We start from the raw sequence: 14,235 nt of genomic DNA, 5'->3' as shown, positions 1-14,235 counted from the left end.
GTATGTGCATGCAGGTGTGTGCACCTCTATATGTGTGCATGCATTTCTCTGTGTGTGTGTGTGCATGCATGTGTGTGTGTGTGTGTGTGTGTGTTGCAGTTTGAATGTAAAGTGTCTCAAGAGGCTCATGTGCTCAACCACTTGGTCCTTAGATTTTGGCACCATTTAGGAAGAAGAGCCTCACTGGAGAAGATAGGTCACTCAGGAGAAACCTTGAGGCTTTCCAGCCTGGCCCCACTTCCTGTCCATGCTCTGGCCCTGACTTCAGACACAATGTGGCCAGCTGTCTCTTGTGTTTTCTTCATCATGAAGGATTATATGCCTTGAACTTTAAGACAAAATATGCCTCCTCATTTTTATTGTTTACATTAGTGTGAATCGTCTTAGATATCATTATAGAAATTTTGAACAAAATGGGTCTTAGTGATTGTCCCTTTTTCCTTTAAGTTACTTCTTATCAAATAGTTGGTCACAGTAATGAGAAAAAATAACTAATATTACTTGTGGTGTATAATTCTATATTATATAGCATACTATTATATAATCACATAAAATATAGTATATATTTTAGAGAGATCAATTCAAATTCTGTAGATTTATAGAAAATTATCATATACAGATAGACAGACAGACAGAAATGGAAAGAGAGAGACAGGAGACAAAAAGTTACAGAAGAGGAAACGGGGGGGGGGGAGGAGAGAATGTAGATTCAACCTAAAGTCCATCTGGCTCTGAGCCTAGCCTTTTGCTCTACGCGATAATGGGCAAAAGACAAAGATAAAACAGCAAAGGGGTTTGAGTCTTTTTTGCCCTCAGAAAGTGGGATTTGGAGCCAACCACAAGAAATCAAGTTTATGGCCAATCTTAATTATTGCCCTCTTTCTCATCACCTCTCACCAAGCTTCAAAGATTTTCATTACAAAGACAGCACAGAATGTTGAGGCCTGCACTTTTCTCTGGTACTGAGTTATTTAGAAATACCACCAGGGACTAATTTATGCCTCCTGAGCCCAGTGCCTGGCTTGCTCTGAGGAGATAGGAGAAGATGATAAGGAAAATGAGCAGATGAAGTCCCTTCAGCTCTGCTGCAGGCCTTGGCCTTAGCTCTAGGATCAGAAAGTACACTGGGTAGCCTCTGTCCTGTCATTAAATCTCTTCTTTCCAACGCTCCCACTTCCCAAGTAGCAGTTGGATGCAGATGCCCATAGGCAGGAACTGAGTCCGTAAATCTATACCCACTTTGTTCCGAGTTAGAATGTGGAGAAGCCAGTTCTATGCAATTTTCATCATGAACCGTGGTCCTTAGAGCTTAGAAGTTTTTTCTGGGTCAGAATGAGTTGTGCTCAAGATAAAGGCAGTATTAAAAATAGTAGCATTAAGCCGGGCGGTGGTGGCACACGCCTTTAATCCCAGCACTCAGGAGGCAGAGGCAGGCAGATCTCTGTGAGTTTGAGGCCAGCCTGGTCTACAAAAGGTATGGAGAAACCCTGTCTCAAAAATAAAAAAAAAATTTTTCCCTAAATACGCATTATCCCATATCTAAAAACTTTAGATAGTATGGTAGTCTTTCGTTACAATGGGAGTTGTCCAAATAGTACAGGCTCAGGGACTGTAGAGATGGCTCAGTAGTTAACAGTACCTGCTGCACAATCTTCAAGATTGCATTCTGGACCCTAGCACCCTTGTAAACTGGACATCCCATGTAAGCCTGTAATCCCAAACCTGAGTAAGACAATGACAGGAGGATCCCTGGAGCTTTATTTCTTCCAGTCTTGTGAAGAAAACTCAAGCCTCAGGGTCAAGAGGAGACCTTGCCTCAAAGGAATAAGCACAGAGTGTCAGGACCCCTGGAGCCCTCCGCTGGCCTCCCTATACGTGCACTGGAACATGCATGTGCAAATACACTCAGACACATACACAGACAAGATAAACAAATACCCTCTTTTTCCAAGTACAGATTCAGATGGATGTATTCTTTGAAATAAAGAAGACCCCACTGTAACCTTATCCAACCTACCCAAACTACAGCAAATGTCAGTTCCTATCTTCAAACCATCACCACTGAATTACAAAAGCAAACCCATATTGGCCAACAAATCCCTAAGAGTTTTGATGCCCTTGAAGCTACTGCCATGTGGCTTGGAGAACAAGAACATAAGGCCTTAGGAATTGAATCTCTTATCTCTACCTCTCCAAGACCAGGATGACAGCTGCATGCCTTCTGCTAGCTATTTTAATGTGATTGCTTGGGGTATTGTAACCTTAGGTCCTTGTGATTGTGTGTCAAGAACATTATGACCCATCCCGGCTCTGCAGCTCTTATGCCTACTTTTTAAATGAATTATTTTATTATTGGGTTATAGTATTCTAGATATGAGTCTGTTATCTGATTTCTGAATATGTTTTCTTCCATTTGCTGGATTGTCTTTCAGTCTCTTGATAGTGTCTTTTGATATACTAAGGTTTTGCTTTGGAAAAAATCCCATTTATCTGAAATTTTTATTTTGTAACTAATATTTTGGTGTTTTATCCAAGAAATAATTGTCAGATCAATGCCATAAAGGTTTACTCTTGTATTTTCTCCTTAAGTTTTTATAGTTTTAGCTTAAATTATCATTGCATCTATTTATTTAGCATGTATATGTATGCATACATGTATGTGTGTGCATGTGCCGAGAGGCACACACATATGGAGGTCACAGGAAACTGGTGGGAGTCAGTTCTCTCCTTCTACCTTTCCCTGAAAGAGTCTTGGGGGCTGAACTCAGGTCATCAGGATTGCCAGCAAGAATCTAAAGTTTAAGAATTTGAGTCACACAGAATGGGAAATTCTTTAGTAAAAAGTAATAGAATAAACACAAACAAGCAGTGTTTTAAATAAAAAAAAAGACCCCACTGTGCTAATTCACTGTCAATCAGACTTCAGCTATAAGGAAAGAATGAAGATTTGGGTAGGTTTGGATGCTCCCTTGGCAAGCAAGCGGAGATAAAATCTATATGAACACCGTCATAAGGGAAGACCTATAAAGCCCTAACATGATAGATTGCTATTCCAAATTTTGTCTATGGGCTTCTCACAATTCAGTCTTATGGCTTGTCAGTCTGACAGATGGAAGGGGAAATGAAACCTGTGGTTGCAGGGATGGGAACTTCACATGCTTTAGAGAATTTCAGGGTAAAACATATCCCTAATGAGGAACCAATCCCAATGATCCTAAAAGGGCCACAGGGCTCTAATTCTAGATGAGATCAGTTCAGTTTATGGTTACAAAGTGGTATTCCATCTGCACATGGTCCATCCTCCAAAACATTTTATTACAGTATCTAAGAAACAGAAAGTGATGTGTCAGCATTTGCCTGCTGGGCCAGCTCTGCTGTTACCGTTTCTTCTTCTGCAATGCTGTTCTCATCCGCCTTTGCTTTGTAGTTCGCCATGGCACTTTCTCCTACTAAGAGAAATAGAGACCCTAACAAACAGGATCTCACAGTGGCTGCTAGCTGGCACAACGACAGTGGCCAAATAACTCTGGAATCTCCCTCCTCACAGCTCACCATCCGATAGTTCATACCTAAGAACTGTCCAGTACACCCCCATCTGGCAGTTCTTCATAGCCTGAGAGAGAACATTGGCCCATCACCAAGGAAACACGTGAAAAGATGAAATTATGCTTTCACCTGAGCTCAGAAACTGGCTCACTTAGAAGAAAGTGGTATCTACATGATGGAATTAGAGCAACGCTGGGTACCACTCCCGGGATATGGATGGTTTTTTAATTCATACAAATCACTGACTCATGCCTCTTAAAACTCAAATGCTTCCTAAAGCCCCACTATGCTGAGATAAAAACAGTGTTTCTAGGTGTGGTACCTATAGTTTTAGCACTTTGGAAGGTAATGGGAAAAGGTTGTTTTTTTCTGTCTTGACCTCCCGAGACTGGGGTTATAGGCGTGCTCCAGCGCACCCAATTTACACAGTTCTGGGCAGGCGCTCTACCATCTGAGTTACAACCCAGGCCCTTTGTGCTATTGTTACATGTTATGTTACATATAACCATCTATGTTAGGGTGGGATCTAAAGACAAGTCTCTACTTGCTTACAGTCTTCTTAAAAACCTTCATCAAGCCCTGTTTTTCTCTGTAAAATTTTGTGGTACCCTTCCGTCACATCACACAAGTCATAGTCATAAGAAATAGGGTCTGTGTTAGTACACCGGGCCTGCCTCCCAGGCCCACGGACAGCAACCCTGCCTCCAGGCCCAGCCTCATTCTGCTGCCAGTTTCACGTTATTTTATAATCTTCAGGTAGGATTTTGAGAGGATTCACATTGCAGAAAACAGAAGATAAGGCCATTTATTGTGTTTATGAGCTGTTGGAATTTGTCCATTCTGAACAATTTTCTACTAGGAAACACGTCTATCTGTACACTGGTAATCTCTCCTCACCCTGCTGGAATTTGTGGGCTGTGTTCTAAGACTCTCTTTTTTCTGGCGACAAGGGTGGGAATTAGATTGTTTTCTGTCTGTCGCTGACATGGTAACAAGAGAATCCCACGCTCTTTGGTATTCTTTCTGACAAGGACAAATTACGTTTGACAACACTCTTGAGTTCACAGAAAGGCCTTTCCAACATCAGCTCCCTCAGTCTCCGTCTCGTTCCTGAGTAGAATGAACAAGCATTGTCATCCCCACTTATGAATGAGAAGACTAACTCTAAGGGGACAGCAGAATTTGAATTTCACCAAAGCAGCCTGCTTTCTGAATTTGCTGCCACAAGCCCAGCATAATGGGGGGAGGGGTGTTATACAAAGAGCTGGTAATTTCACAAATGAATGGGTAAATAATATTCAATGAATCCAAGCCCCACTCCAATCAGAGAACACATCTGGTACTTCTTGTTACTCTTGAGTTTGACTTTCCAACATTCCTGAAAGCTTGAGCCCAGTAAAATTTCTTCTTCATTCTCAAGAATTTCATACACATTTACAAGAAAACATAATCCCCATCCAACTTCCTTCTATGTACCTCAACACATCTCCCTCCCAACTTTGTGTCTCTTGCCTTTTTACATAACCCTCCAAATCTAGTTAGTGTTGCCTGTAATGGCATGAATGTGGGACCATTCGCTAAAGCAGAATTTTGTCAAAATATATCCTCAAAAAAGAATAATCCCCACCCAGCAATCATCAGCTGTCAAAGGATCCTCGCTCTTGGGCAGGGTTATAAAAATTCCGGCAGGCTTGATCGTCCTCAGGTCTTTTGTGGATAACTACAGCTACTAGGTGTTCATAAGTGAGATATCTGTGTCACGTCCAGAACACAGCATTTCATGGCACTCCTCCCAATTCTCCAGCTCTTACGTTCTTTCCTCCTCTTCTTCTGATGTGTTTCCTGAGTGCAAGGGGTGTGCATGGAGCAACCAGTATTCAAGTGTAAAGACAAATTTTTTATATATATCATGGCTGCAAGAAAATGCAGAAGCAAATGAGAAGGACTGAAGTATACCACTTGGACCCTAGGCTTCATCATATTCTCTTCTGGCCGAATTTATGACCTGTCCTTGCTCCTCTCTATAGACGGCTTCATTTGATTGCTTTTGCTACCATTAAACCCATTGTATTACTTTTCCTATTGCTATAACCAAATGTCCAGCAACTTAATGGAGGAAGGTTTATTTTTGGCTTATAGTTCCAGATACAGTTTATCGTGGTGGAGAAGACATATCGGCAAGAGTTGGAAATAGCTGGTCACGTTACATTCATAGTCAGAAAACAGAGGGTAGACAGGAAGTGGTATCTGGCTAACAAACCTCAAGGCCCACTATCAGTAACCCATTTCCTCCAGTGAAGCTTTACATCCTATGAGCTTCATAACCTCCTAAGCAGCACTACCAACTGGGGACCAAGAGTTCAAACACATGAACCGGGAGAGGACATTTCACATGTAAGCCACAACATTCATACATACCAGGAAATAACATGCATTTCCTTTTATGTAACAGAATTACACATTATTTTCCATCATCTTAAATTGCCCACCTGGGCAGTAGATATATAATAACAAACATCTCAAATCCATTCACAAAGGGTAGTCTGATAAAATTACTACATTTTGGACCAGGACCCTGCAGGAACCTAACATGCTCACCCTGGATATTGAAGGAAGCTAGTGCTGAGGGACTACTTACCTGGAGCCAACAGACTAGGAAGCCTGCAGCCTCTGAGATAGAACTCAGTGGGGGCAGCTGAAGATCTGGTAACCTGTTCTAGCTGGACCTTTGACTGGGAGATGATGCCCCCGAGGCCAGAGTGGGTGATGAAAACCAAATCACTTTCTTCAGCCCCCATCTCTGCCATGCCCCCACTGATAGACGTAAACCGAATCCAAAGGCACAAAACTCTGGGTACTGCCTTTTGGGTATGAAGGCAGATGGAAACACCCAGCAAAAAAAAATTAAAAAAAAGAAAGAAACACCCAGCAACACAGAAAATCAAAATATATCTAAAGGTACTGTGAACTCTCTTGTATGGAACTCTAACCAGGAGACAGTGCCTCGGAAAGGGGATTTTTCTTAATACTGTTCTGAAATCTGGGGAAACTTCATAGAGCTATTAAAACTAAGCTACATGTGCTGAGAGAGTTAATCACTTTTCCTTCAGCAAAATTAATAAACTCATAAGATCCACGCTGTCCTGGAAAAATCCAGGCCACAAAGTCTCTTACAAAGCCAATCGCCTATGCATATCAGGTTCTTGGTGATTATGTAATTATGTTTAGGATTATGCTTGATTGTGTAACTGATATTTAGTGATTAACTCCCAGGAACGTTATCTGACTCAAGGTATAGAGGGTGTGATATAATAATTATCTTTAAATTATGTCTGCCTGCCTCCATTGTCATTTTTCCCTAATAGAGTAGAAAAAGAAGATGTTAAACACAAAGGAGAGAAACTGGAAGCATAAAAATTGGCAAAAATAAAAAGTAAAACAGAAATAAGTAGTCAGCAAAAAAAAATGCTGGGGAGGGGGAAGGAGCCCATTCAACAGCCTTTATAAAATGGAATTATTTTATCTTGCCACGGCAATGCTCATAAAAATGACTTTTCCTTCCAGCTGCAGCTGCAGCAGCTCAAGAGGAAATGGACCAGATCTTAGACTGGGGGTTAACTGGGAGAAAAATGGTGAGGCTGCATTTTGCACACAAGTGTGCACATGCATACACAGGCACACACCCTCGAAACTGCAACCTTGTGCTTCAGAACAAGCACATTATTCATCCGCAGGGGAATGATGGGAAAATCTATCATTTCCGTATTTCATTTTCAGGGCCTAAAGTCAATGACAATCGAGTTTGCGTTTTGGCCAAATGGCATTTTCATTCATGCAAAAATGGACACTTTTGCAGCAAGCCCTGGCAACTGGACACCCCTGTATGTACACTAGGGGACCGAAAAGAAAAGGGTTACAATTCCATGTGCCCGTGAGACGTACAAGGGTTTATAACTGTCACGGGATTCGGTAGGAACGGCTTCACATCACCTGAATGAATGCAAAGGTACAGGTGCTGCCATGTTGTAAACAGTCCTCTCAGGGTGGGAGGGAAATCGATAGCTGCCAGACTAACTGGGACTATTTTAGATCCCACAGCCATAGGGGTTTCATACAACTCACAAGGTGAGGGCCAGATGTCTAGCCGAGCCGAACACTGCCCGGCATCTTCCACAGGTCCACTTGCCATGCCTTACATCAGTCACACAAGACATGGCTTGCTATGACCCTACTTTATGGATGAGGAAACTGAGCTCTAGCGAGGCTGTAACTGGGTCAAGACAGGACTCAAACTCTAACCCTGGTGTCTGAGCTTGGGACACTGTGCTCTTTTTTCTTATGTATTTATTTATTTTGTGTGGATGGCTGGTGTATGTGCGCATGTGTAAATGTGGTCATTTAGCCAGGCACCCACCCATGCAGGGGAAAATATTGGCTGTCTTCTCTCTCTCTTGACCTTATTCTGCAGATATAAGGCCTCTTACTGAACCCGGAGTTAGGCTGACAATCCTCAGGTCCCAGCAGTTCTCTTATTTTCCCAACACTCTCTCAGCACTGATTTTTTAACAAGGGTTACTGTGACTGGTGGAACAGCTTTACCTAGCTTTAACGCAAACTCTTGGGATTTGAACCCATGTCTTCATGCTTGTACAGCAAGCACTCTTGTCCACTGTGAAATCTCCCCAGTCCTACCACTGTGTGTCTTGAACACACGAACAAACTCAAAATGGAAATGAATCCAGCTTAGAAATCAAATAAAAGCAGACGCGTCCTTGGTTTTCCAGCTGAGGAGGAAATGAAGACTTGCCAAGTTCATACCCGGTGTAAAAAAAAAAACATTCAACTTTTAACATTAATTGCTCCTGAACATTTGTGAGTGCCCAAAATCCTGACATAAAAGCTTTAATTTCTATGCAAAACAGATAGGATGATTGAGTTATAATTAAAATGGTAATTATACCCTTAATGCTCCATATTTGACTTTTCAAAAAAAAAATGTTATGCTCCAAGAAAAGCTATTTAAAGATCAGAGGGGAAATGTTTGAAAATGAATGTATTCAAGACATTTTAAATCTTTTAAAATCCAGTTATTGATTTTTACATGCTTTCAAATGTAGTCTAAAACACTTTCTTCATTTATTTTGGTCGATGGAAATAATAAAAAATCATTGGAATGTGAAAAGCTTAAACGAAGGCAATATTCTAGAGGTTGATATTTAATGTGATAAATATTTGAAATGTTGGGGCATAGAAGGAGTGCTGTCTCCACCTACAGCAGTGGCTGAGCCCCTGGACGCCCCACCCATGGAGGGCACCAAGTTACCTGGGGTAGCTCCTTCTCTGGCTTCAGAGCGCCCCACTATAAGCTTGAACACTGCAAATATGACATTTCCTTTGATCCTTCATTGACTGTTTAGAATTAAAAAAGAACACCTAAAGCTATAAATCAAATGTCAGGTGCAGCAGTCTAGTGGAACTGTATCAATATTTCATGATGTATAGCTTGCTGGGAGACTTGAGAAACGCCAACCTCGCGGGGCGGGGTAGGGGGTGCTGGAGGGAGGGAAAAACTGCATGCATGATGCTTTGCACTAGCTCAGCGGTGCAGGGTGCCCCAGGCTGAGGTGAGCTATACTCAGAGCGAGCTGAGCCCAACATGGTAGGAGAGCCCCCTGCAGACCTCCTCCTTACCAGGGAACCTGGTCAGCTCCAGGCTGGTATATATTCACTGACCTGCCCCTGGCCTCTCCCTTTGAGTGCCACACCCCTTGGAGGAGAGACGGACTCAAATCGCTCCTGGCTTCCTTGCCTCTTGCCCAGGACCCTAGAAAGTTAGAAAGAGGGGGCGCTTTGGGATTCAGAAGAGATGTCCCAGCCAAGCCTTTCTTTCTGTTTTTCTTTTTAAAATAACTTTTATTGGAAATTTTCTTTCACAATTTCCTACATGTATATGGATATAGTGCATTTTATGTCTAAGGGACAGAATCTCATTGGGTATTCTGGGCCAGCCTGAGCTACTACAGAGCCCAGGCTGGCTTTGAATTCACCATCCTTCTGCCTAGTCTCTCAAGTGCTGGGATTCTAAGTGTGTGCCACCATGTCTGGACACCATACCTTGTGTCGTCATGGAGGCTGAGGGTGATGAGGACATATAAGAACGTTGACAATACAATAACAAGAAGCCAAAGTCGACCTTTCTACAAAATCCAAGTCCCTCCCTCTTTTGCCTTCTGTTGGTGTCTATCTCTCTCTAATGTTTTGTCTTCATTTTTTTTCTTAATGTTTTAAAATAGTCTCGTATAGCTTAGGCGTCCCTTAAACTCACTACGTAGTTGAGGATGGTCTTGAACCCCCAACCCTCCTGTCTTTACCTTTCAAGTACCGGAATGACAGATGTTCATAACTACCCATCCTTCTCTCTGCCTAATAGATCCTAGAGTATTTTGTGCTAATGGTAACATATTCAAGAGCAAGAGAGGTCTTGAAGTTGGCCTTCCCACCACACTCAGCGCAGACGAGGCAGAGAGCCCTGTCAGGAGACATGCTGAACCCTCCTCCCTCCCGGAGTGCATCTCTGGTGCTTCCCTTTGTGTTCATGGCCTGGTAGAGGTGTCCTCAGAGGGGCCTTTCTTGCCTAGGTGTGACAGACACACTTCACTCCTATAGAAGAGTTTCTTAAAGTCTTCACCATCCACAGCTATAGCTTCAGAACTACTGTGAGACCTGGAGACACAGAGAGGTGGATAGCCAGTCACATCAGAACTGAGGCTAGGGCAAGCAGGAAGCCCTGACAGGGTCATGAGAAGAGGAACAAGGAACAAGGCAGCGCGCAGATGTGAGCCAAGTGCGGCTGTGGAAGGAAGGACTCTGTTAGAAAGCTGGGTTCGGGGATAGTAAGATGTCAGCATAGAGAAGCACAAGCCTGACAGCCTGAGTTTGATGCCCATGTCAAACAAGATGGAACAAGACAACAGGTACCACAGACTGTGCTCTGACCTCCACACGCATGCCATGAGGCACACGTATATACAGGCAATAAATGAATAAATTATCTATTTATTCTTGAGGAGAAAGAATTAGATGCTAGAATTAGACAGTGATCAGGGGCATCTGCTCAGTCAAGAATCCCAGTCGATTGCCTGAATTTTCTCACCACACAGCACTTCATCCAGGGCCTTTTCAACAGTTGGATATGGCCCTGCATCCTTTGCAAGGATGGAGCAAAAAGACCACCGAGGATGGCAGATGTGGGATGAGGCGATGGGGAGAAATTTCCTCGCTTCTTGGTTTTTCAGAGCACCATATTTGGAGCGCTGGCTATCAGCTCAAAAGTACAGCACTAGCGAGGATTGCTGACCGTGCCACACATGGGGAAGGTGCCGTCTTCATGAAGGCCATAAGAGTTCCTAGACCAAAGAAAAAGGAGACCTAAATTCGAGAACCTAAAATGTCAGGTGGGTAAGGAATACAAAACCCTAAGTCAGCCATGAGGAGCTCCTGGCACTCAGGGAATACAGAACCCAAAGTCAGCTGGCGCCTAAATATGAAGAGTTCCTGAGCTCTCTCATCAACCTATAATTTGATTTCCACGCACCTTCCTCCCTTCATCAAGAGCTGAGACTAGAAATTGCCCTGCAGAATGTTCCAGATGACTGCTTTTCAGACATAGTGAATATCAAAAATATTACCGGTTAGCAAAAGACACATTATGGATCTTTAGCACTGCCAGTTGGCAGGAGAAATGCGTTGGGAGGCAGCCCTGATAGCCGTGAGCATTTTAGGGATATCTACAATCTCAGACAGAAAGTTAATGGCAAGCACATTTTTGTGAAAGCTTTGCATAATAGAAGTGTGGCCTCAGCTCTGAAGGGCCCTTTGATTGACTGGCTGGTACCAGTCCTGTGCACGTGGCTGAAGTTCCCCCCCCTCCCCTCTGGTCAGGCAAAGCAAGCAACCAAACCCTCCTGATTAGGATTAGCTGCTTATGCTCCTATCATCACAGGAATCCGTGACTCACGGTGAAGACAGTGCTAGCGAGGACAGTTTCACAAAGATCCACCCATACGTGACAGAGATGATAATCCACAAGTTTGGTCACACTTTCTGATTGATAGGGGAGGGTGGTGGTGGTGGCAGCTACGGTGGCAGTGGCGGCAGCAGTGGTTTTGAGACAGGGTCTCTCTCTCTCTCTCTCTCTCTCTCTCTCTCTCTCTCTCTCTCTCTCTCTCTCTCTTGGGAGTCCTGGCTTTTCTCAAATCCATGACAATCTTTCTGCCTCAGCATCCCAAGTGCTGAGATGACAGGCATGAGTCGCCACACCTGGGTAGAGTAACACGATATATGGCACACGGTTATATTTCTAACTTGATGCCTACCTTGAGACAGCAACAAGATCCTGGGAACATTCTGTATATCTCTATTAAGATCCACCCCTGAGAGTAGGGCATGCCATGGACAACAAGAAGAAAGGAGTTGGGAAATAAGGATCAAAGCAGTTATCCCTCAGAGGCTCACAGTCGGGTCCTAAGCTGAGGCTGTCCCTAACTGGGGTGGGGAGGAGTTACCCAGGATAAGTAGGTAACTGAGTCACCTATGCACATCCATTTCCCTTTATATTGTCCAGTGCTTCCCACCCAAATGTTTATGCAAGAATTATAAGAATGGAGCTCAATGAGATGGCTCAGTGGGTAAAAGGGTTTGCTGCCAAGACTGACTAACCTGTGTTCAGTCCCTCATACCCACACAGTTGAAGGAAAGAATTGACATCTTGTAAGTTGTCTTCCAACTTTATACATGGACCATGGTTTGCATACCCATACACACACAAATAAATAACTAAAACATTTCAACTTTAAACATGTAGAATGATCTTGCCCCTTCACCAGGTGGAGAATTCTACATGGAATTTCTTCTTTTGTTCAAATGAAGTCTCAAGATGCTGTCTTTCGGTACTCATTCCTGCATCCCTACTATTTTCTTCCTCTTTCATTCATATAGTTATCTTCATCTATAGGACAATAACTAAGCAGGGTACGGAAACGATGCTACAGGGCATACAAGCAGCACAGCCAGTGGTCCAAGGAGGAGGAATTCAGCCTGGTGGTGATGGACAGATCTGGCTTGCCTGTGATGTTGTCCAGCAGCCTAAGTGTTTGATGGGGAGTTTCAGTGGGAACTGCATATTGTGTCAACTCTGCCTCTGTAGAGGAAGTAATGGGGGGAAAAGGAAGAGTTGTCAGTATGGGTTTTAAACCCTGACGGCCACTGTCATAGACCTAGATGTCTTGGCAAGTGACTCACCTCTCTGCTTCTTTCCTGTTCTGTAAATAGGAAAAGCCGCCATGGCTGCTCTGAAGGGTTATTATGACAATTAACTTGGAGGATGTGTGCCATGTTGGGTGGTGCCAGCAAGTGGCTGTGGCTCCCCACTCCCTTCTGACCAGGCAGGGTAGGCACCATACTGTACTGCTGGGGCAGGATTAGCTTCCTGTGCTCAGCTTTGTAGTCTGCATCTCCTGGCGTCATGGGAAGCTATGACAATGCATAGTGGCATTGGTGCTTATGATAACAATGAACAAGTGATAAATTTAGCTCTCTTATGATCCCTAGAGAAGGAAGTGACCAGAAGACAGGGGTGGGACTCAGGCGAGCTCTGAAACATGTTTTGGGAGAAAGAAGGATTGCAAGCATAGAAACTTAATCGGACCTGCTGTGGTCAAGTGGCCAACCTTAAAGCTAGCCAATGCTCTCCCTGGATCAGGGAATGGGTGGGCATTGTGTTCAAAGATTGGTACTTCCAGTGTTGCTGCTTTTGTTTCCATGAAGTATAGTCATACATACAACCTACCGCATCCCCAGAGAAGCTACATTCAACCCTACACCTCCAGGGAGTGCACACATAGCCAGACAGCCTGCGTGCCACCCCAGGTGTAAACACTTCCGAGATAGGATGAATCCCAAGCCAGCCACAGCTGCAGAGACAAACACTGGCTGCCTGGGAACTGCGGACCAAGCAAACTGAAAGTTATTTTTCTGTTCCATCTCGCCTCAAAGTCAAATTATTGATTTTAATACTTTATTTTCACATGAGTTTACTTGAGCGACAGACACTACTCAGGTAGCGCCCATGAAGGGGAAATTAGATTCTGGTAATTAAGAATCGCATCCAGAGGTCGCAGGTACCACAGAGGATTAAAGCTGCTCACTCGAGTGAGTACAGAAACTCTCAGGGGATTAGGACAGAGACTCAATAATTTCTTCCAGTTTCTTAAATTACACTTAAATTCTCAGGAAGGCTTAAGATGCGGCCCATTGGTTCCAAAAAGAGCTTCATTTAGCTGCACTTCCATCATCTCAGGGTGCAGACCCAACTTTGAGCACCGGTTGCGGTGACAAGAATCAAAGAGCCATCAGAAGAAGGGAAAGGCCAGTTTCATGGAGGAAGGCACATGGACGGGCATCTTTGCCTGTCTTGTGGGTAGTCTCCATGACCAGGTGACCCAAGACTCACCACATCCTCACTGAAGTCCATGTGTCTGAACTCGGGGGGGGGGGGCTCAGATAACATGAAAATCTACCGCTGAAAGGCAAAGTCTTCAGAAGTTCTTTTGGTTGTTGCTCATTTCTTTGAATTTTCCTGGGTTTTAACGGGTCCTTTCAGGGCATATCTGAAGCAATAGCATTCCCAGT

General features: G+C 43.7%; 1 protein-coding gene and 1 non-coding gene across 2 annotated transcripts in view; one reads left to right on the top strand and one right to left on the bottom strand.

The window, feature by feature from the left end:
• Adarb2 (adenosine deaminase RNA specific B2 (inactive)) overlaps positions 1–14,235 on the top strand; it is a 541,704-nt gene that overhangs the window by 405,304 nt on the left and 122,165 nt on the right. The window lies entirely within an intron of this gene.
• LOC126501906 (small nucleolar RNA SNORA5) lies at positions 9,513–9,595 on the bottom strand. Its single transcript, XR_007591833.1, has one exon. It is a non-coding gene; the product is annotated as a small nucleolar RNA SNORA5 (small nucleolar RNA).

Source organism: Alexandromys fortis, unplaced genomic scaffold, assembly GCF_014885135.2.
Source record: "Alexandromys fortis isolate MF-2015 unplaced genomic scaffold, M_Fortis_MF-2015_v1.1 scaffold_5, whole genome shotgun sequence".
Taxonomy (NCBI): Eukaryota; Metazoa; Chordata; class Mammalia; order Rodentia; family Cricetidae; genus Alexandromys; species Alexandromys fortis.
Note: the sequence above shows the minus strand (reverse complement) of the source record. Positions and strands in the feature narration are given on the sequence as shown.